This window comes from Maylandia zebra, linkage group LG20, assembly GCF_041146795.1.
Source record: "Maylandia zebra isolate NMK-2024a linkage group LG20, Mzebra_GT3a, whole genome shotgun sequence".
Classification (NCBI taxonomy): Eukaryota; Metazoa; Chordata; class Actinopteri; order Cichliformes; family Cichlidae; genus Maylandia; species Maylandia zebra.
Window position 1 is genome coordinate 22,589,801 of NC_135186.1, and position 24,938 is coordinate 22,614,738.

Genomic DNA, 24,938 nt, shown 5'->3' on the forward strand with positions numbered 1-24,938 from the left:
TAGACTCTAATGTTAAAATGGCTCAGAAGGTTCGTTTGAAAATCAGAAGAGCATGGTGTCTTTACACTGTCACCACGTCCATATAATAAACTCCACAGGCATGAAAACTGAGAATTCAGTAGACTAGAAGCTGCTGTCGCTCACGGTGAAAGAATTTCGTCAATACGACTTGTACTTTTCATATGGGAACGATTTGTTTCGGCCTGACTTTTCTGTTCATTTTAAGCAGCAAAAGTGAGGTGCATGTCTGTGTCGTGTGTATGGAGCCATTGTCACTATAGCAACCAGGCTCACACCTGCCTGCTTAAGAGCTCTCTCTCACTCTGCCAAGGTTAAACCTAAAAATGTTAGATTGTAGTAAGATTAACTTTTTCAAAAGTACAATAAGACAGATTTGACAGGGTTTTGCCACAGATTAATAGTTTGTCACTAGTTAGTATATGCCAACTAAGTAGAGCATTGTGATTGGCACAAAGGTTTTTCAGATCTGGGCAGTTGGAGTCAGTTGATGACTTCAAAATCATCCTTTCTGACTGGATAATTAAAGCTCTCAGCATCTATCGGTCTGTAGTTAATTTCCCCACCTTTTAACTAACGTTTAACTAACCTAATCTCATTTAATGTCTCTGTTTATAGTCTGTATAGTTTATCTCCCCACGAATACACTCAAAGTAGTCTTAAAATAAAACCCACAAAACAGTTCAAGATTTAATACTTTTTATTTGCTCATTTAATGCCAGTTGCCCTGTTTTTCTGTATGTCACTCATTCGCTTATACTTGGGCAAAAAGGACCAATTTTTACACTAGTATAGTGTATTTTTTCCCTCTATCTCTCTATGTCTGTCACACACAGAGACCAACACACAGACATGTATATGCTCATTATTGCTGTTCAAACTGATGGTCAAATTTCCAAGCACCACCTGAACGCCTCATCTGTTTTTAACCTATCACTGGACCAACTGTCGTCATTCCGCTTTGCTCTCTGCTGTGGTAAGTACAGTACACTCAGTACTGCAGTGTTTTATTTTTATGATGGAAAAAATACATGTTTGACATTTAAACTCACATATCAAGTCCAACAGAGTTAAAAACAATTCAAAGAAGAAAGAAAGAAAAAAGAATAACCTTCGCTATCATTTATATACGTTTATTACGTTTTGCTGTTAGCAGCAGTGCTAACGCTAGCTTCAATGCTAATGCTAGCAACAATGCTAACGCTAGCTATAGTGCTAACACTAGCCTTAGCAGTTGTTAACTGACAAAAATAATATTCCTGTGATATTTCTTGCCGGTCAGTGAGACAAAAGTAAGAAATTAGCTTTATTATTGCCATTGTGGCTCAGTTTTAACAGTAAGAGTGCTAGCGCTAGCAGCATTGCTAGCGCTAGCAGCATTGCTAACGCTAGCTGCAATGCTAACGCTAGCTGCAATGCTAACGCTAGCTGCAATGCTAACACTAACTGAAGTGCTAATGCTAGCCGGAATGCTAGCGCTAGCAGCAATGCTAAGGCTAGTAACAGTCTAACAGTAGCCTTACATAAGTGGCAATACTTCAGTTAACTAGTTTGAATTGTAAAATGACTGCTGTATCAGTTGGTGTGCTATATTACTCTATAATTACCCTGCTGACTAGAAGTTCAGTGTATCATGTCGTGTGGGCTTTGTATTTCTGTTAGTCTGATAACACTGTACAGACAACTAACGTATTATTTCTCGTTTCTTTCAGGAACCTGACTGACACTGTGCTTTGCCTGGTAGGTGTGCACATACTGTAAGAGAAGTAGACCAAAATAAAAAAATTATATGACTAATATAAGCTGTAAAGTGATGGGTTCAAACTTTGTGCTAGACCTTTTAAACACAATTTTATAATAAATACACATAAGTGCAGCTTAACAATTGGGCTAAAATATTTTTTTCGTACATTTTTGTAGTCATACTACATGTGATTAATTAATGATTCACTCAATCATATTTGTATTTAAAAATATTATTGCTGAATTTAATTAAATATTTATTCTTTTAAAAAGTGCCCAATTATGCAACTTTTTGCACATGGCAGCCGACAACAGTTTAGCTTGAATATTTGTTTTGTCCTTTTGCAGTAGTCACATTTAGTTCATACAATTACCATGTGATATAATTTTAATAAAATTATTTTTTTTTCTTGTTTTTTGTTCAGAGTGTGTAGAAGAAGAAGAACAAGGACCAGATCTCCAGTCTTCTCTCTCACATCCCAACCCCCCAACCCCTCTATCCTCTGTCCTGCTCCACCTATTGTCTCTGCCTTCTTTCCATCTGTATTTCACTCTGTGGTTTGTGAGAAATTTTGCCAAACCAACAATCCTTTTGCGGTTTGATTTAAAGCCGTGTCTCTCCTGCTCTGTCTGTTCTCTCTGCTAAATTTTCTCTCTACCTGTTTTTCACTCTTGGCTTGCTGCTGAAAAACGCCAAGCCAACAAAGCAATAAAGAGTGCATATTTTGCCTCAACCTATGAACAAACTGAACAAACAAAGAAAAATCTGCGGTTTGATTTAAAGCCGTGTCTCTCCTGCTCTGTCTGTTCTCACTGCTAAATTTTCTCTCTACCTGTTTTTCACTCTTGGCTTGCTGCTGAAAAACGCCAAGCCATTAAAGCAATAAAGAGTGCATATATTGCCTCTACCTGAGAACAAACTGAACAAACAAAGAAAACTAATTCACGGTTTGATTGTGATTTCCCAGCCGTGTCTCTCCTGCTCTGCCTGTTCTCTCTTCTAAATTTTCTCTCTACCTGTTTTTCACTCTTGGCTTGCTGCTGAAAAATGCCAAGCCAATAAAGAGAGTGCATAATATTCTCTCAACTGAAGAACAAACTGTCAAACGAAAGACAACTGTTTAAGACAAATAAAAACTGAAATATAAAAACAAAGACAACATCTCCTGGTGTGTGCCACTCTTATCTTGTGAACATATTTTCTAAAGACTAAGAAACACTTGCAGGTGTGTGAAAATGCCAAGGAAGCAGAAAAAGTCACAAGCTGCAAAACAACGCTGGAAGAAGTTTCATGAGTTTCACAAAATACCAACATGTGAACAAGCTGAGTTTGATTTTCCTCAGAGCTCTGCAGAAGACAGTGTGTCTACAAAGACCAATTCTGACAGTGTCAAACAGGCAGGTCAACATGTTCCTGCACATGTACAACAGGTATCTTATGCTGATGCTGTAAAGAGTGGACTGCAGCATAAAGTTAATGAACAACATGAGGTGTCAAGTGCCCCACAGGTGGGTTATGCTGACTTTTTGAAAAGAGGCTGTCACAGTAATGTGGCAGGACCATCTCATGCAGAAAGAGTGAACCTTGAAAACCAGCCCTCTATTACACTTGTCTGTGCATCTCACAGCCAGGCACATCCTAAATATGGAGACTCCAGAAACAAGCAGTGCACATGCAACTCACTCACATTTCTTGCATTCCTTCATGAGAATGAAAACATGACTACAGCTGACCTTAATCTGGTCTTGGATAAAGGTGATGTGATGTACAAAGAGGCCAAGAAAAGATTTCCTAAAAATATTCATTTGGCAACCGATGAGCTGCCAGACAAAGTTGATGCTCGCTGGTCTATGTATGATGTCGACATGACACAGCCTTCCCGGTATGGGACATTTGAAGAACCTCCAGAGGAGGCAGTAGATACCTTTCTCAGCTTAGAAGCAGGACTGAGCTGCCTGTTGTCAGATGTGCAGTATGCCTTATTGATTATGAGTGGATTGTGTATCGCAGTGTTCAGATCCACATCAGGCAAATATGGTTTCTTTGATCCACACTCCAGAACACCCAGTGGTCTTCCTCTATTACTACAGTCACGTAATCGTGGTACAGCAGTGATGCTGAAATTCACACTCCTCAGTGACATGATTAAGAGGATCCAAGATTCTTATGAAATGATGGAGATATCACCCTCTTGTAACTATGAACTGAAGCCTGTGCAGTTCTACAGTATGAGCACAGTCAACCTGAGTGATACTATCACAGACACAGTCTGCAGACCAACAGCTGCCACTGCTGTGGCATCTACTCACTCTGATACAACTGTTGATGAAGCAAACTCCTCTACTCCAAGGAGAAACACAACGACTGATCTGACTGAGAACATCTTTTGTCAAATGTCCATTTGTACGCCACCGGTGAAACAAAAAGAAGTTCACGTGACTCAGTTCACATCATATGAAGATCAGAATGAACCTCCTAATATACCAACTGAAGAACTATGCAGTGAATTAAGTTTCCTTCCATCAAGGGATGCTTTTTTATGTCAATCAAATGCTGCAATAACAAATGTTGCTTCCTGTGATCTTTCTGATATAGTTTTACAAAAACTGAAAAAAGTTAATAAACAACAAAGGCACAAAATGAAAAGAAGATTAATGGCATCAGAGAAACCCAGAAATCAGAGAAAAGAAAACCAAAAAAGGAAAGAACGACAAAAGTATGCTTCAAACAAAGAGTACAAAGAAAAGAAAAAGTCTTGCACAAGCGAGGCATATAAAAACAATCCTGAAGTCAGACAGAAAAAACAACAGTATATGAAAAGACGTTATTGTGAGAATGACGAATTGAGACAGAAACAACAGAGATATATTAGAAGACGTTACTGTGAAAATGATGAATTCAGAAAGAAACAAAAACAATATGTTAAAAAACGTTTTTCTGAGAATGCTACAGTTAGAAAGAAACAACAACAATATATTAAAAGACGCTACTGTGAGAACGATGAATTCAGAAAGAAACAACAACAATATATTAAAAGACGCTACTGTGAGAACGATGAATTCAGAAAGAAACAACAACAATATATTAAAAGACGCTACTGTGACAATGCTGAATTTAGACAAAAACAAAAAAACTATATAACTAAAAGGTATCAAGAAAACCCTGAATTCAGAGAGAGACAGAGATCTCGAGTGACTCAGCGTTATGCACGTGACAATGCATTCAGAGTAAGACACAGACAACTAATGAAACAACTAATGCGAGACAGGTATCAAAGTAATCTTGCATTCAGGATTATGCACAACATGAGATGTGCAATGAAAATAAAAAGGAAATACAGATGGGTAAACAGACAAACCCAAGAGAGTGACAACAGTGTGATCAACGAGGCCATATCTGTGTTCAAATCACAAATCAAAGCTGGACCATCATACCCATGTACTGTATGCTTCAAGGCTTCATTTCCAAACCAAGTGCGACCCTGCACAAGGTCAAAGTATGTCAAAAACCCACATGTAGTTGCAACATGTTTGACAGGAAAGTTTGTTCATGTTTGTGATGAAAACTGCAGAAATGAGCAGTGCAAAGTGCCTGATGAGAGAAAGAGAGAGTGGATATGTCACACCTGCCACGATCATCTTAAAAATGGATCCATGCCAGCACTTGCTGTTGCCAATAAGTTGGATCTTGCTGATATTCCAGCTGAACTGTCTGATCTCAACATACTGGAGAGACATCTCATAGCCAAGTGCATACCATTTGCCAAGATCATTCCTCTTCCCAAAGGCAGACAAAGAGCAATTAGAGGAAATGTGGTCTGTGTCCCATCAGAGGTACAGGAAACTGTTGAAACACTACCTCGATTGAGAATTAATTCTCAGGTGATCAGAGTGAAACTGAAGAGACGCTTGTCTTACAAAGGTCATCAGCTGTTTCAGACTGTAAGCTGGTCTAAACTTGTGCAAGCACTGCATAAACTCAAGCAGATTCATCCACAGTATAAGGATGTGAGCATCAGAGATGATGCTGAGCTGTGTGATCCAACTCTTCCTGATGAAGATGATGAGGATGATGATGATGAAAACATGAATGAGGAAGATTATGATGAGGCTGATTTAATGGAAATTGACAGCTGTGAGAAAAATGCACTGAGTGAAGCACAAAATATAAATGAACAGGACATTGACATGTTACCCTGTGATGGTGAACAATCGCATGAACAGATGAGAGATGATTCAGAGCAAGCAGATGGACTGACTAATGGTGGTTTTGCACTCGAGTCCTGTTTGCAGCCCCCTGATGTGGCTGAGGAGATATTATGTTTCAGTGAAGGAATCTACTCTGTTGCTCCTGCAGAGAGAAACAATCCAATAAGTTTTTTCAAAACACCTAAACTGGAGGCCATGGCCTTCCCTGTGCAGTTTCCTACAGGTCAAAACACACTTGATGAAAGAAGGCTGATCAAAGTATCCCCCAGTGGGTATTTCAAATCAAGACTTTTCTGCATTGATGATCGTTTTGCCAAAGACACAAACTATTTGTTCTTTGCACAGTTTGTGACTGAAATACACTTGGCTACATCCAGCATGACAGTACAGTTAAGGAAGGCAAAGCCTCTGACCAGAGATGGTAGAAAAATAACCTCAGGCATGTTACAAGATAAACATGAGGTGGAGAAACTGGTGCGAAATAAAGATGCAGTGAGATTCATGCAGCCTCTGAGAGGAACCCCAGCCTATTGGGAGAAAACAACAAGAGATCTTTTTGCCATGATCAGACAGTTGGGAACTCCCACGTTCTTTTGCACATTTTCAGCTGCTGAAATGCGCTGGCCTGAAGTGATTGAGGCAATAACAAGGCAGCAAGGTGAACAAGTGAATTTTGAAGGACTCGACTGGTCAGCAAAGTGTGACATCCTGAGAAGCAATCCTGTCACAACAATGCGCATGTTTGACAAGAGAGTTGAAGCATTATTCAGAGATTTACTCTTATCTCCCGCAGAGCCACTTGGCAAAGTCATTGACTACTTTTACAGAGTTGAGTTTCAGCACAGAGGAAGCCCACACATACACTGTCTCCTGTGGGTAGAAGGTGCTCCTGTGTTTGAGGAGGATGATGAGCAAACTGTTGTTGATTTTATAAACAAATACATCACAGCTCAGCTGCCTGATCCACATAAACAACCCGAACTGTACAAAAAAGTAACAGAAGTGCAAAAACACAGTAAGAACCACACAAAGACGTGCTTTAGGAGTTTAAGCTCCGGGTGCCGTTTTGGTTTTCCCAAACCACCCTGCAATGAGACAATGATCACAAGACCCAGTGAGGATGATGCACTGGAAGTAGAAACGGCAAAGAACAAGCTCAGACCACTGAACCAGCTGCTGAATGAACCTGAAACTGCTTCCATGAGTTTAGAGCAGCTCTTGGAAAGATGCAAGTTGACACATGCAGAATATGAGAGATACCTGAATAAAATGAACATGAGGAGTACGATCATACTAAAGCGTGATCCAAAAGACTCTTGGATAAATGGCTATAATCCACATCTGCTTGAAGCCTGGAACAGTAATATCGACATAAGCTTTGTTTTAGATGCTTTCGGCGCTGCAAATTATTTAATGAAATATATATCAAAAAAAGAGGGCGGGCTATCTGAGTACCTGAAAACTGTCATTGAAAACTCCAATAAGGACAGTGTAAATGAGTGCGATGAAATGAGAGCCGTCATGCAGGCATATTCAAAGAAGCGAGAGATCAGTGCACAGGAGTGTGTTGCTCGTGCATGTGGTCTTCACATGAAGCAATGTTCACGTGCTGTAATATTCATACCAACTGATGATAATCCTGTGAAAATGAGTCGTCCCCTGTCAGTTCTGGACAACACAACACCTGAGTCTTCCAATGTTTGGATGACATCTTTGAATGACAAATACAAAGCCAGACCTGAAACACCAGAGTATGAGGAGATGTGCATGGCAGACTTTGCTGCTACTTGCAGGATTGTCTATGGCCAACAGAAAAAAGGTAAAGATGTTTTGCCCCTTCTCAATGAGATGGGGTTTGTGCAAAGGCGCAAAAACAATAAGCCTGCTATCATCAGATTTCACCGCTGCTCACAAGAAAAACATCCAGAGCAATATTACGGAAGACTGCTTAAACTGTACCTTCCTCATCGTTCAGACCACGAACTGAAAACACCATCGTTGCCAACCTATCAGGCTTTCTATGGTGCTGGCTGTGTACAGCTGCCAGGTACTGACCGTCTTGAGTACGTGCAACACATTGTCAAAAGAAACAGAGAAAAATATGAGAAAAACAGTGAGGAGATCGAGAGCGCTGTTGAGGAATATGAGCAGAACAGAGGTGTGACTGACGAATGGTGTAATCTGGCACCTGAATCAGATCTCGTAAGGTTGCCACTTGTTGAACAAGAAAGAGAGCGAGACAATGAAAATGAACAGGAAGATGTGCCAGACTACAGCCGTCAGGCTGATGCTTCAACAGAAGTCAGAGCCATCAGGGAACCCCCTGCTATTGATCCCACATTGTTACGTCAGATGTTTCAGAATCTGAACAAGAAGCAAGCCTGCATATTTTATGCAGTTAGAGACTGGTGCATTAAAAGAGTCTGTGCTCTAAATCCAGAGCAGTTTTTCTTTTATATTAATGGTGGTGCTGGAACAGGAAAATCACATCTTATCAAATGCATCTACTCAGAAGCATCTAAGATACTGAGCAAAGTGCCCAGATATGCAGACGACGTTGACATATCAAAACCCACTGTCCTGTTAACTGCTTTCACTGGGACTGCAGCTTTTAACATATCTGGAACAACACTGCATTCTCTTCTCAAGCTGCCTAGAAGCTTAAAACCTCCCATTCAGGGACTTGGCAATCAGCTGGATGAAGTCAGATCAGAACTTTTGAATGCTGAAATAATCGTCATTGACGAAGTGTCTATGGTGTCAAGACATCTGTTTGCATATGTAGATGCAAGACTCAAACAGATCAAAGGGACTCGGAGACCCTTTGGAGGCATGTCAGTCATTGCTGTCGGAGACTTCTATCAGCTACCCCCAGTGCGACAGTCTAAACCTCTCTGTGTGCACGACCCGTCTGAGATCGACCTGTGGCGGGAGCATTTTCAGATGATCACTCTGACTGAGATTATGCGTCAGAAAGATGATGTTGTCTTTGCAGAGATGCTGAACAGAATTCGTGTGAAAGGAAAGTTGGATGAGCTTTGCGAAGCAGATAGAAATTTGTTGTCACAGGCCATAACTGAACCAGCCCTTTGTCCAACTGATGCGTTGCACATTTTTGCAACTAATAAAGAAGTGGATGCACACAACTCTGCAACACTGGCTCTGCTCCACACTCATATCATTGACATCCATGCAGATGATTATAGAAAAGATCCTAGAACTGGCAGAATGGCACTTCAAGACAGACCATTGAAAGGAGGTAAAAACGAGTTACCAGACACACTGAAAGTTGCAGAAGGAGCTCGTGTCATGCTCACCAGAAACATTGACATACAAAATGGTTTGGTTAATGGAGCTTTTGGAATACTACTTAGAGTAGTTCACTCTGAAAACGACCAACACATCATCAAGCTTGGACTTAAAATGGATAATGAGACATCTGGAAAGAATAACCGCACACCAGCAGACGACATGGTGTACATTGAGAGAGCAGAGGAGAATCTGAAGCAGAAAGGAGTGGTACGAAGACAGTTCCCAGTGAAGCTGGCCTTTGCATGTACAATACATAAGGTACAGGGTATGACAACTACATCAGCTGTTGTCTCTCTTAAGAGCATTTTTGAGCCCGGCATGGCCTACGTAGCTGTCAGTAGAGTGACGTCTCTCAGTGGACTGTATCTTCTTGATATGGAAGAGAAAAAAATATTCACCAACCCAGAAATCACTGCAGCGCTTGAGAACATGAGACAAGCCAACCTTGATGACATGATGCCTCTTCTACACGTGAGGCAAACACTGAGCAGGTCAGAGGTTTTCACCATTGTTCATCATAATACAGAGGGACTGCCAGCTCACATTAATGACATCAAAAGTCACCATGAATTGTGTCTAGCAGATGTTTTGTGCCTAACAGAAACACACCTGCGGGGCTCTTTTGTCGCAGAGAGTCTCCACTTGGAAAATTACAATTTGTTCAAACGCAACAGACACCTGTCCTACACAAACTTTCCCCAGATGGCAAACAGAAGTGGTGGTGGAGTTGCTGTTTATGTGAAAAGTGACATTCAAGTGCATGAAAAACAGTACATCCATAATGTAACTGACCTTGAATTTCTGGCTTTAAAGGTTGAAGCACCAGTCAGTGCTCTGATTGCAGTTGTATACAGACCTCCAGACTACACTCTGAGGCCATTCCTGAAAAACCTGGTAAGCCTATTAGACTCATTGGAGATCATGGACTGTCATCCCATCATAGTTTGTGGTGATTTTAATGAGAATGTTTTATCCAGTGCAAACAAACCAATCCTGGAGCTGTTTGAGTCTAGGGGATACGCACAGGTCATCACTGCCCCTACCACAGAGAAGAACACACTGCTTGACCTAATTTTCATTTCTCAGTCAGATCGATGTCTCCATTCTGGAGTCATGAAGACATACCATAGTTACCATGACCCAGTATACTGTGTATTGTCCTGTGATGATTCATGATCTAGATCTTTGAATACAGTAAGTAATATCTATATTTTTGAATGACTTAAGAAAGTAGAGCGATATTTAAAAGTTGACGCCCTGCATTGCAGTATAATGTTTGATGACAATTTTATTTATTACAGAAAATCTAAAATTCACTAACAGTAACCTATAAATGTCAGAAAAATCAAATATAGCAGTTTAAAATGAATAGTGTAGGCATATCCTCTCTGCAGCCAGGCTTCAACATCCTGCCAGGCTGCCCCAGTCTCACTGTGGCTGGGAGGGAGGGAGGGTGGACCAGAGGATTGCCCACACAAAACATAAATGTTCAACAGCTTCTTCATTGTTTCTGAGAGAACAATAATGACTAAAGGTTGCTTTTTAAAAAAACAAACAAACAAACAAACAAACAAACAAACCTAATTACAGCAATAATGACAGTTAAGCCACTTTATGTGTGCCTCTATTTTGAAATACTATTTACAAAAATATTATTATTTTGGTTTGTTATAAACTTTAAACTTTTTCAAAAGTACACAATTATATTTTTGGACAAATTTTTCTATGAAACATAAATTTTTATGAGCTTTTATCATGTTTCTGGCCAGTGCAATCATCAGGGTGGGTCTGGGTTGATAACTGCACATTTCTGGCCAGAAATGTTTCAGCAGTGTTACATATGTAGTGCATATGTTACACTTGCTTTCTGTTACCAGCTGATACCCTACATTTGTATAGACATTTGATGGTGTGAGGTTGGGGAGTTGAGTGGGAGGGGGGGGGGGGGGGGGGGGGGGAGGGTACGGTGGGAGTTGAGGGGGGGGGGGTTCCTTTCCTGTTAGGTTTCCTTTTTTTTTTCTTTTTTTTTTTTTAAGCAAGACACAGTCCTCCTGTGTCTTCTCCAATCTTCACATGTAAAATCCAACAATGTGAAGCACATAGCAGCCAGAAACTGTAATGCCACAGATCAGAGAAACTTCATCATCACCATCTTCATCGCCATACGATCAGAGCGTGAGACTTCACATCTGGAGCACAGGAGAGATTCTGTGATAAGTCTTCCTTCTAGCTTGTCCCACAAGCAGTCGGTGAGATTTACTAACAACAAAAAGGGTTAATGACATTATTTCCATGAAAACATGTATTCATTCTTTGTGAAGTGTTTAAATTGTGTTTTCACTTGACCTTAGGAGTGTTAGAGTGTATTGTAATGTCTGTACTCAGGTGTTTCCCTCTGTGATCCATCCCCTTCAGAGCCGAGACACTCAGGACTGAACAGACTGCACAGTTTCTGTGACTGAGCCTCCAAAACACCTTCTTTGAAACCACTCATGATAGAAGGGCTTCATATTTGCAGCAGCACTACTACAGGTATTCAGTTTATTACAGGATGTGTTTGTTTCTTAGGACCAGCTCTGAGTGCACACTACCTAACATATACACCTTTCTGTTTATTACAAACCAACTACTCTGGATCATACGGCCAGTTGGCAGGAATGTTGCTGCAGGAAAACATCCCTGGAGATCACCATCATTGTCAGACTGACTGTGCCTCCTCTGTGCAGTGTCAAGATCCTCCCTAAATGAGTGTGTAAGTTAACATTTTCATTATTTTATTCCCTTTGACAAGACAAGTATCACTGATATTTACATTTACAACTACATATTCCTGTTTTCTGCTCTTCTTTTAAAGTCCTCAGCTATCCTGCTTCTGTGCTGCTTGCCACACATCAAACACTGGCCGGATGACAGGGAGGATCCACTCTGAAGTCACTGGACATGATGAGGATCATATGGGACTTCATAGTTTCACAGAAACGTTGTGCTCTGTGATTACAGGTTTTAAATGGACATAATGACTGCCTCTCTCTGATCAACAGGCTAAAGGATTGTTGTCATTGTTAGTGCTCTGTACAATGTATGCTTATTTAGTATTTCATCACAGAGCAAACCTTTATTTATTTAACATTTTTTTATTTTGTTTTAATGTTGAATTAACTGTGGGGATTTTTTTAAGTGGGCACTCGGGATGTCATATGACCAGAAATGTGGTAACTGGAATTCAACGTTATGGAAGAAAAAATCTGCTAAGAACAAAACACACACAAAACCCCCCAAGAAAATTCAAATTCATTCCATGTAATCCAATCTAAAACATTTTAAACTGCTGAACAGCAACACAAACAGTGTTAAAAAACAGTGTTAACAGAATGATTATGATGATTTTGTACCAAAGTTTCAGGTCACATGGCACACCTAGTGTGTAGTGTGGGGTATCAGCTGGTAAGTATAGTTTTTTTTTTTCATATTTGTGTACTTAGAGTTTAGATAGATAAAGCCTTGTGTATAATAATTAGTCATAACCACAACTCAAAGTCAGGGACTAACTAATTTTGGGACTTTGTGTCTGAGCCCAGGTTAAAACAATGTGTAAAAAAGCATTTAGTGGCATGGCTGAACAATGCTGTATTGATACTTATTTATCCATGTTCACAAAAAGGACTAATGTGTTTATTTGATTATTTGCACGTGTTAAACTGTGTCACCACCTTAGGCTTTCATTTGAGTTTACTCAAAAATCTCTATACAGTTCTCTTTTACCACTGTGTGGACTCTGTTTACATTAAAACATAAAGAAGAATGAGTAATAAAAAGATGTGTAGACAGATTAAGTAGGACGATAGAAACAGCTGTTCAGCCATGTTCTAAGAAACCAACACAATTTAAAGGTTCAGGATTGTGGTTTTAAAAGTTGAATTTTCATGTATTTCATATCTTGCTTATTATTTTTTATTTAGTTATTTAATTTAGTTATTTTTATTTATTCTACTAGTCCTTTTCAGAAAGAAGCTGTAAAATATGACTTAAGATTTTTTTTTTATTTTCTATGACATACAAAACAAATTGATGTATGTAATACTATTAAACATGATATACACATGTGTATATGTCTGAAAAACATTATGCTGTATATTAAAGTTTGCATTTTCTCCAGAATTTTTGTTCATCTTTTAAGTTCATTTCAGTTAGAAGAATTTGAACTTTTAATATTCATTCAGAGATTTTCTGACTCTAAATTTTCTTTTGTCATTACTCATTTTTTTATTATTTACATTTTAAACATGTTTAGCTTTTTTCCAACTTCTTCTGTGTGAACATCAGCTTTCAAAAGTTCTGCACTTTTGTTTTCACTTTAAAAATTCTGTATTTTCCAGCTCATTCAGAATTTTTAACTTAACATTCAGCAATTAATTCATTTCAGTGCATACATTCAGATTCAAGCATTCACACTGCAGTTTCTTCAGAAAATGCACTTTCTAGTTAGTGTGAATGCTTGAAAAGCATTCACAGTATTGTTCTTCTAATCTTTATTATTATATTTTCTTATTCCGTACGTTTTTTGAAAGCCTACTCCTTCAAAACCGTTCAACTTAGAAAAACCATTCAAACACCATTAGATTCCTATTATTTTGGACATGACTGCTTCTACTTTTCTCATTTTTAACATTTATATTTTTAATTTTATTCAACTTTATTCAACAAAAATTTCCCATGTATTTCAATGGGGAGACCCTTCAAATTCTCATTCAACTTACTCATTTTTAAACTCTTACTACTTCCACATACATTGACATAGAGCCACCATTCAAACTTTAAAACGAAGACAAGACATTCAACTATTCAACTTGTATTTATCTTTTCAATATCTATTATACTTTTTCTTCAGTTCCAGTTTAAGTTTCATGATGTTTTTTCACCCGTTTCAAAATTTATAATGGGTGTGTATGGGACGGAATGTTGGGGCTAGAGTGAGGCAGCTCAACTGCTAGAGTGAGAGGAGCAAAAAAATTAATCTTAAAATCTTTTTTAAAACTGCTGCTGTGTCCGCAGCGTTTGCTCTACAGGTATGATTTTACCCTCAAAACGTAGCCATCGCTGTCCTCTTTCATCCAATGTGTTTACTATTGTACTAGGTGTTATGGTTCTTTCATAAATGTCACCAATGCACAGCCTCCTCCCTCCAACTCTTCCATAGACTCTAATGTTAAAATGGCTCAGAAGGTTCGTTTGAAAATCAGAAGAGCATGGTGTCTTTCCACTGTCACCACGTCCATATAATAAGCTCCACAGGCATGAAAACTGAGAATTAGGTAGACTAGACATTGCTGTCGCTCACGGTGAAAGAATTTTGTCAATACGACTTTTACTTTTCATTTGGGAGCGATTTGTTTCGGCCTGACTTTTCTGTTCATTTTAAGCAGCAAAAGTGAGGTGCATGTCTGTGTGCGTGTGTATGGAGCCATTGGGTGCGGTCACTATAGCAACCAGGCTCACACCTGCCTGCTTAACGAGCTCTCTCTCTCACTCTGCCAAGATTCATCTTAAACACTTATCTTTCAACTGCTGCTGTGTCCACAGTGTTACAGCCATCATTTTACCCTCAAAACGTTGTTCTCTTTCCAACATCTTGTCTTTCAAAGCTCAGAGATGTAAACTTTTTAAACTGTGTGGATCCAAGTGGAGGGATCACATTTTAGTCATTCAGTGATTCAAAGAATATGACCTTTTAATATTCATTCAGATGTTTTCTGACTCTAAATGTTCCTTTCTCATTTCTTAGGGTTTTCTAATTTACAATTAAAACATTTTCAGCTTTTTTCCAACTTCTTCTGTCTAACCTTCAGCTTTTAGCAGTTCAGCACTTTTGTTTTCAGGTTAAATTCGGACTTTTTTTTTTATCTCATTCAAAATTTTTAACTCAAAATTCAGCAATTAATTCATTTCAGTCCATACATTCAGATTCAAGCATTCACACTGCAGTTTCTTCAGAAAATGCACTTTCTAGTTATTATATTTTATCTATTCCGTACGTTTTTTGAAAGCCTACTCCTTCAAAACCGTTCAACTTAGAAAAACCATTCAAACATCGTTAGATTCCTATTCTTTTGGACATGATTGCTTGTATTTTTCTCATTTTTAACATTTATATTTTTAATTTTATTCAACTTTATTCAACAAAAATTTCCCATGTATTTCAATGGGGAGACCCTTCAAATTCTCATTCAACTTACTCATTTTTAAACTCTTACTACTTCAACATACGTTCACATAGAGCCACCATTCAAACTTTAAAACGAAGACAAGACATTCAACTATTCAACTTGTATTTATCTTTTCAATATCTATTATACTTTTTCTTCAGTTCCAGTTTAAGTTTCATGATGTTTTTTCACCCGTTTCAGAGTTTATAATGGGTGTGTATGGGACGGAATGTTGGGGCTAGAGTGAGGCAGCTCAACTGCTAGAGTGAGAGGAGCAAAAAAAATAATCTTAAAATCTTTTTTAAAACTGCTGCTGTGTCCGCAGCGTTTGCTCTACAGGTATGATTTTACCCTCAAAACGTAGCCATGGCTGTCCTCTTTCATCCAATGTGTTTACTATTGTACTAGGTGTTATGGTTCTTTCATAAATGTCACCAATGCACAGCCTCCTCCCTCCAACTCTTCCATAGACTCTAATGTTAAAATGGCTCAGAAGGTTCGTTTGAAAATCAGAAGAGCATGGTGTCTTTCCACTGTCACCACGTCCATATAATAAACTCCACAGACATGAAAACTGAGAATTTGGTAGACTAGACATTGCTGTCGCTCACAGTAAAAGAATTTTGTCAATACGACTTTTACTTTTCATTTGGGAACGATTTGTTTCGGCCTGACTTTTCTGTTCATTTTAAGCAGCAAAAGTGAGGCGCATGTCTGTGTACGTGTGTATGGAGCCATTGGGTGCGGTCACTATAGCAACCAGGCTCACACCTGCCTGCTTAACGAGCTCTCTCTCTCTCTCTGCCAAGATTCATCTTAAACACTTCTCTTTCAACTGCTGCTGTGTCCACAGTGTTAAAGCCATCATTTTACCCTCAAAACGTCGCCATCGTTGTTCTTTTTCCAACATCTTGTCTTTCAAAGCTCAGAGATGTAAACTTTTTAAACTGTGTGGGTCCAAGTGGAGGGATCACATTTTAGTCATTCAGTGATTCAAAGAATATGACCTTTTAATATTCATTCAGATGTTTTCTGACTCTAAATGTTCTTTTCTCATTTCTTAGGTTTTTCTAATTTACAATTAAAACATTTTCAGCTTTTTTCCAACTTCTTCTTCTGTGTAACCTTCAGCTTTTAGCAGTTCAGCACCTTTGTTTTCAGGTTAAATTCGTTTTTTTTTTTTGTTGTTTTTTTTAAATCTCATTCAATATTTTTAACTCAAAATTCAGCAATTAATTCATTTCAGTGCATACATTCAGATTCAAGCATTCACACTGCAGTTTCTTCAGAAAATGCACTTTCTAGTTAGTGTGAATGCTTGAAAAGCATTCACAGTATTGTTCTTCTAATCTTTATTAGTGTGAATGCTTGAAAAGCATTCACAGTATTGTTCTTCTAATCTTTATTAGTGTGAATGCTTGAAAAGCATTCACAGTATTGTTCTTCGAATCTTTATTCTATTTTATTATATTTTATTATTATGGATTCCGTACGTTTTTTGTACTCTATCTCCTTCAAAACCGTTCAACTTAGAAAAACCATTCAAACACCATTAGATTCCTATTCTTTTGGACATGACTGCTTCTATTTTTCTCATTTATAACATTTATATTTTTAATTTTATTCAACTTTTTTCAACAAAAATTTCCCATGTATTTCAATGGGGAGACCCTTCAAATTCTCATTCAACTTACTCATTTTTAAACTGTATCTACTTCCACATACGTTGACATAGAGCCACCATTCAAACTTTAAAACGAAGACAAGACATTCAACTATTCAACTTGTATTTATCTTTTCAATATCTATTATACTTTTTCTTCAGTTCCAGTTTAAGTTTCATGATGTTTTTTCACCCGTTTCAGAGTTTATAATGGGTGTGTATGGGACGGAATGTTGCCGCTAGAGTGAGACAGCTCAACTGCTAGAGTGAGAGGAGCAAAAAAATTAATCTTAAAATCTTTTTTAAAACTGCTGCTGTGTCCACAGCGTTTGCTCTACAGGTATGATTTTACCCTCAAAACGTAGCCATGGCTGTCCTCTTTCATCCAATGTGTTTACTATTGTACTAGGTGTTATGGTTCTTTCATAAATGTCACCAATGCACAGCCTCCTCCCTCCAACTCTTCCATAGACTCTAATGTTAAAACAGCTCAGAAGGTTCGTTTGAAAATCAGAAGAGCATGGTGTTTTTACACTGTCACCACGTCCATATAATAAACTCCACAGGCATGAAAACTGAGAATTAGGTAGACTGGACATTGCTGCCGCTCACGGTGAAAGAATTTTGTCAATACGACTTTTACTTTTCATTTGGGAGCGATTTGTTTCGGCCTGACTTTTCTGTTCATTTTAAGCAGCAAAAGTGAGGCGCATGTCTGTGTACGTGTGTATGGAGCCATTGGGTGCGGTCACTATAGCAACCAGGCTCACACCTGCCTGCTTAACGAGCTCTGCCTGCCACTGTGCCAAGATTCATCTTAAGCACTTCTCTTTCAACTGCTGCTGTGTCCACAGTGTTACAGCCATCATTTTACCCTCAAAACGTCGCCATCGTTGTTCTTTTTCCAACATCTTGTCTTTCAAAGCTCAGAGATGTAAACTTTTTAAACTGTGTGGGTCCAAGTGGAGGGATCACATTTTAGTCATTCAGTGATTCAAAGAATATGACCTTTTAATATTCTTTCAGATGTTTTCTGACTCTAAATGTTCTTTTCTCATTTCTTAGGTTTTTCTAATTTACAATTAAAACATTTTCAGCTTTTTTCCAACTTCTTCTTCTGTGTAACCTTCAGCTTTTAGCAGTTCAGCACTTTTGTTTTCAGGTTAAATTCGGGGTTTTTTTTTTATCTCATTCAAAATTTTTAACTTAAATTCAGTAATTATTTCATTTCAATGCATACATTCAGATTCAAGCATTCACACTGCAGTTTCTTCAGAAAATGCACTTTCTAGTTATTATTATTATATTTTATTTTTCCGTACGTTTTTTGTAAGCCTACTCCTTCAAAACCGTTCAACTTAGAAAAACCATTCAAACACCGTTAGATTCCTATTATTTTGGACAACACTGCTTCTATTTTTCATATTTTTAACATTTATATTTTTAATTTTATTCAACTTTATTCAACAAAAATTTATAATGTATTTCAATGGGGAGACCCTTCAAATCCTCATTCAACTTACTCATTTTTAAACTCTTACTACTTCCACATACATTGACATAGAGCCACCATTCAAACTTTAAAACGAAGACAAGACATTCAACTATTCAACTTGTATTTATCTTTTCAATATCTATTATACTTTTTCTTCAGTTCCAGTTTAAGTTTCATGATGTTTTTTCACCCGTTTCAGAGTTTATAATGGGTGTGTATGGGACGGAATGTTGGGGCTAGAGTGAGGCAGCTCAACTGCTAGAGTGAGAGGAGCAAAAAAATTAATCTTAAAATCTTTTTTAAAACTGCTGCTGTGTCCGCAGCGTTTGCTCTACAGGTATGATTTTACCCTCAAAACGTAGCCATGGCTGTCCTCTTTCATCCAATGTGTTTACTATTGTCCTAGGTGTTATGGTTCTTTCATAAATGTCACCAATGCACAGCCTCCTCCCTCCAACTCTTCCATAGACTCTAATGTTAAAATGGCTCAGAAGGTTCGTTTGAAAATCAGAAGAGCATGGTGTCTTTCCACTGTCACCACGTCCATATAATAAGCTCCACAGGCATGAAAACTGAGAATTAGGTAGACTAGACATTGCTGTCGCTCACGGTGAAAGAATTTTGTCAATACGACTTTTACTTTTCATTTGGGAGCGATTTGTTTCGGCCTGACTTTTCTGTTCATTTTAAGCAGCAAAAGTGAGGCGCATGTCTGTGTACGTGTGTATGGAGCCATTGGGTGCGGTCACTATAGCAACCAGGCTCACACCTGCCTGCTTAACGAGCTCTGCCTGCCACTGTACCAAGATTCATCTTAAGCACTTCTCTTTCAACTGCTGCTGTGTCCACAGTGTTACAGCCATCATTTTACCCTCAAATTGTCGCCATTATTGTTCTCTTTCCAACACCGTATCCTTCAAAGCTCAGGCATTTAAACTTTTTAAACTGTGTGGATCAAAGTGGAGGGATCACATTTTAGTCATTCAGTGATTCAAAGAATATGACCTTTTAATATTCATTCAGATGTTTTCTGACTCTAAATGTTCTTTTCTCATTTCTTAGGGTTTTCTAATTTACATTTAAAACATTTTCAGTTTTTTTCCAACTTCTTCTTCTGTGTAACCTTCAGCTTTTAGCAGTTCAGCACCTTTGTTTTCAGGTTAAATTCGGGGTTTTTTTTTTGTTTTGTTTTTTATCTCATTCAATATTTTTAACTCAAAATTCAGCAATTAATTCATTTCAGTGCATACATTCAGATTCAAGCATTCACACTGCAGTTTCTTCAGAAAATGCACTTTCTAGTTGTGTGGATGCTTTAAGCATCCACACTATTGAGTTCCTGTTTCTCTTTATTCTTTATTATTATTCTAGTTGCTTCCGTACACTTTTCGCCGTTTAACTACTTCCACAATTTTTGTGCTATTTTCACCGTTCAAACTTTAAACTATTCAGCTATTTTTGCTAATTCCTGCTACGATTTTTGCTATTTTTAACTATTATACTTTTTAAAATATTAAGCTTTTTTCCTTTAATTTGTCCCATTGAAATGAATGGGAAACTTCTGCAATTCTGCTAAATTTTGCCTGTTTTTGAAACTTAACTACTTCCTCATATTTTTACCTAGAACAACCATTCAAATTTTAAAATGTTCACAAATTATTTGGCTATTCAGGTATGATTCAGCTTTTTCAAATCTTCTACTGTTTTACTTTTATGCCTCTTAAAGTTTTGAGTTGCAAAATTGTGATTTTTCACAAAATACATGTGTTGTTATGGTTGCTATGCTCTTGGCTTCCAGTGTGCCACTGAAGGTTTTGCAATTTTCACTTCATGTCCGAACAACTTCCTGCTACTTGCTCAATTTTCACTCAACTTCCACAAATTATACATCAAAACGTAGGTATTTTTGCTGGCTTTCAGAAAATGTCACTATCATTGTTGTGGGATTTATAGAATTTTTGCAAATCTCCTCAGACTAACACAAGGTCAGAAAACTCTCCATATAAAGTGAATGGAGAGCTTGTTCAAAATCACCGCTGCATTTCTGTAATGAGAGGCATATTCGAATCGTCATATCTCCTTAACGAAGCAAAGTTAAGACATGAGGCTTGTCCCCGAATATCTTCAGACACCCCTGACGCTCACAATTCAAGAATTTCTTTCTCACCTATTACCGTTCTGAAATGAGTTGGACTTGTTTGAGGGTAGGAAATTCGTCCTTCGCTCAGATTTCTTCAGATTTAAAACTGTGGAAATGAACCACTTTTTTCTCTCGTCATAACTTTTTGTTGGATTTCCACAGAGACCTGAAAATTTCCATGATTGTTCACCAAAGCCTGCTGTCTCTTACGGTGAAAGAATGATATCGATACTCCAAATAGATTTCGAGTTAGAAAGCGTTGTTTGAGGGCAAGTCAAGGCAGTTTTTGCTTCGCTCTACTCAGTTATGGTGCATTAGAAGTCAAATATCTTTAATAATTCATATTTTAATGATAAATTGTAAACACTGGAAGATTCCCCCATCTCTTCTGAACAAAACGGTGTAAGAATGACCGCTCTAGCCCCTACGGTTTGGAAATTATGGTCATTTGTTTGAGGGGAGTCCTCACTATGAGAAATAGGCTGCAATAATCCTGTGCCTCTCTGTGCTGCGTGTGTAAAAAGAGGCACATGTTTTGGCGGGAAAAAGTACACAGGCTCTCTGATTGGTGGATTCAAATTCAGCAGCTCCCAGGCTGACCTAGAAACTTACTTCTCTCTCCCTGTGCATTTTTTTGCTGATTTTTTCATTTAACAAGTATATTTGAGGGACCCTCAGCATGTTCAGCATTTTTTCAGCTGTCCATTTTGCTTTTCCAATTTTTCTGTTTAACTTATTACTATTGTGCTAAATAATACTATTTCTGCTATTTTATAAGATTTGTGCTTAATATAGTATTTCTGCTAAATTATAGTATTTCTGCTTTTTATACTATTTGTGCTAAAACATAGTATTTCTACTAAATGTAGTATTTATGCTTAATCATACTATTTCTGCTTTTTATAGGATTTTTGCTCAAACATAGTATTTCTACTAAATGTAGTGTTTATGCTTAATCATCCTATTTCTGCTTTTTATAGTATTTGTGCTAAAACATAGTATTTCTACTAAATGTAGTATTTATGCTTAATCATAGTATTTCTATATATTTCTGCCAGGTCCCCAGGCAGCCAATCCTCTGTGAGGACTGAGAAATTCAAATTTTCAAATCAGGGCCTGCACGGCTTCCCAGCCAATCATATATGTGTCCTGAGGCATTCAAATTTGCATATTGGGGCCTTCATGGCTTCTAAGCCAGCCAATCATATCTGAGGGCTGAGGAATTCAAATCCACAAATCAGGGCCTGCACGGCTTCCCAGCCAGCCAATCATATATGTGGTCTCAGGCATTCATATTTGCATATTGGGGAATTCGTGGCTTCTAAGTCAACAAGTCATCCATGTCATATATCTCTAAAAATTCACATTTTAATGATAAATTGTTAACACTGGAAGATTCCCCCATCTCTTCTGAACAAAACAGTGTAAGAATGACCGCTCTAGCCCCTACGGTTAGGAAATTATGGTCATTTGTTTGAGGGGAGTCCTCACTATGAGAAATAGACTGCAATAATCCTGTGCCTCTCTGTGCTGCTGCGTGTGTAAAAAGATGCACCTGTTTTGGCGGGAAAACGTAAACAGCCACTCTGATTGGTGGATTTAAATTCGGCAGCTCTCTCCCTCTGTGTGTGTGTGTGTGTGTGTGTGTGTGTGTGTGTGTGTTTAGTGGGAGAGAGAGGACCCTGCCCTTATTTGGCAGCATGTCATTGTAGGATTTAAATTGAATATAGTTAGACTGGTTGACTGGATTAGAGCCTGTGTTTGTGTGTCCCTCTGTGCATTTGTGTTTCAATATGCCTCCATATTTGTAATTTTGTAAGTTATTACTTTTCTGCTAAATCATAGTATTTCTGGTACTTTTCGGTACTTGTGTTAAATACAGTATTTCTGCTAAATCATACTATTTCTGCTTTTCATAAGATTTGTGCCTAATATAGTATTTCTGCTAAATTATAGTATTTATTATTTTTATAGGATTTGTGCCAAACATAGTATTTCTGCTAAATTATAGTATTTCTGCTTTTTATACTATTTGTGCCTAATATAGTATTTCTGCTTTTTATAGGATTTGTGCCTAATATAGTATTTCTGCTAAATTATAGTATTTATTATTTTTATAGGATTTGTGCCAAACATAGTATTTCTGCTAAATTATAGTATTTCTGCTTTTTATACTATTTGTGCCTAATATAGTATTTCTGCTTTTTATAGGATTTGTGCCTAATATAGTATTTCTGCTTTTTATAGGATTTGTACCTAATATAGTATTTCTGCTTTTTATAGGATTTGTGCTTAATATAGTATTTCTGCTAAATTATAGTATTTCTGCTTTTTATAGTATTTGTGCTAAAACATAGTATTTCTACTAAATGTAGTATTTATGCTTAATCATAGTATTTCTATATATTTCTGCCAGGTCCCCAGGCAGCCAATCCTCTGTGAGGACTGAGAAATTCAAATTTTCAAATCAGGGCCTGCACGGCTTCCCAGCCAATCATATATGTGTCCTGAGGCATTCAAATTTGCATATTGGGGCCTTCATGGCTTCTAAGCCAGCCAATCATATCTGAGGGCTGAGGAATTCAAATCCAAAAATCAGGGCCTGCACAGCTTCCCAGCCAGCCAATCATGTATGTGGGCTCCAGGTATTCAAATTTGCATATTGGGGAATTCGTGGCTTCTAAGTCAACAAGTCATCCATGTCATATATCTCTAAAAATTCATATTTTAATGATAAATTGTCAACACTTGAAGATTCCCCCATCTCTTCTGAACAAAACGGTGTAAGAATGACCGCTCTAGCCCCTATGGTTAGGAAATTATGGTCATTTGTTTGAGGGGAATCCTCACTATGTGAAATAAACTGAAAGAAGCAGGTCTATGTCTCTGTGCTGCGTGTGTAAAAAGATGCACCTGTTTTGGCGGGAAAACGTAAACAGCCACTCTGATTGGTGGATTCAAATTCAGCAGCTCCCAGGCTGACCTAGAAACTTAGTCCTCTCTCCCTGTGTGTGTGTGTGTGTGTGTGTGTGTGTGTGTGTGTGTTTAGTGGGAGAGAGAGGACCCTGCCCTTATTTGACAGCATGTCATTGTAGGATTTAAATTGAACATAGTTAGACTGGTTGACTAGATTAGAGCCTGTGTTTGTGTGTCCCTCTGTGCATTTGTGTTTCAATAAGTTATTACCATTCTGCTAAATCATAGTATTTCTGGTACTTTTCGGTACTTGTGCTAAATACAGTATTTCTGCTAAATCATACTATTTCTGCTTTTCATAGGATTTATGCCTAATATAGTATATCTGCTAAATTATAGTATTTCTGCTTTTTATAGGATTTGTGCCTAACATAGTATTTCTGCTAAATTATAGTATTTCTGCTTTTTATAGGATTTGTGCCTAACATAGTATTTCTGCTAAATTATAGTATTTCTGCTTTTTATACTATTTGTTCTAAATTATAGTATTTCTGCTTTTTATAGGATTTGTGCTTAATATAGTATTTCTGCTAAATTATAGTTTTTCTTCTTTTTATAATATTTGTGCTAAAACATAGTATTTCTACTAAATGTAGTATTTATGCTTAATAATAGTATTTCTATATATTTCTGCCAGGTCCCCAGGCAGCCAATCCTCTGTGAGGACTGAGACATTCAAATTTTCAAATCAGGGCCTGCACAGTTTCCCAGCCAATCAAATAAGTGTCCTGAGGCATTCAAATTTGCATATTGGGGCCTTCGTGGCTTCTAAGCCAGCCAATCATATCTGAGGGCTGAGGAATTCAAATCCACAAATCAGGGCCTGCACGGCTTCCCAGCCAGCCAATCACATATGTGGTCTCAGGCATTCAAATTTGCATATTGGGGAATTCGTGGCTTCTAAGTCAACAAGTCATCCATGTCATATATCTCTAAAAATTCATATTTTAATATTAAATTGTCAACACTTGAAGATTCCCCCATCTCTTCTGAACAAAACGGTGTAAGAATGACCGTTCTAGCCCCTACGGTTAGGAAATTACGGTCATTTGTTTGAGGGGAGTCGTCACTATGAGAAATAGACTGCAAAAATCCTGTGTCTCTCTGTGCTGCTGCGTGTGTAAACAGATGCACCTGTTTTGGTGGGGAAAAGTGCACAGCCTCTCTGATTGGTGGATT

The 24,938-nt window shown here is 37.9% G+C and overlaps 1 protein-coding gene and 2 long non-coding RNA genes across 4 annotated transcripts in view; 2 read left to right on the forward strand and 1 right to left on the reverse strand.

Annotated features, from left to right (window-relative positions):
* The window catches only part of opn7b (opsin 7, group member b), a 194,689-nt gene that overhangs the window by 104,722 nt on the left and 65,029 nt on the right, over window positions 1-24,938 (reverse strand). The gene's annotated exons all lie outside the window — the stretch shown is intronic.
* On the forward strand, window positions 320-2,827 carry LOC143414361 (uncharacterized). The gene is made up of 2 exons (XR_013094960.1): window positions 320-1,758; window positions 2,187-2,827. It is a non-coding gene; the product is annotated as an uncharacterized LOC143414361 (long non-coding RNA).
* Window positions 11,323-13,416, forward strand: LOC112434177 (uncharacterized). The gene is made up of 3 exons (XR_003023940.2): window positions 11,323-11,814; window positions 11,931-12,034; window positions 12,137-13,416. It is a non-coding gene; the product is annotated as an uncharacterized LOC112434177 (long non-coding RNA).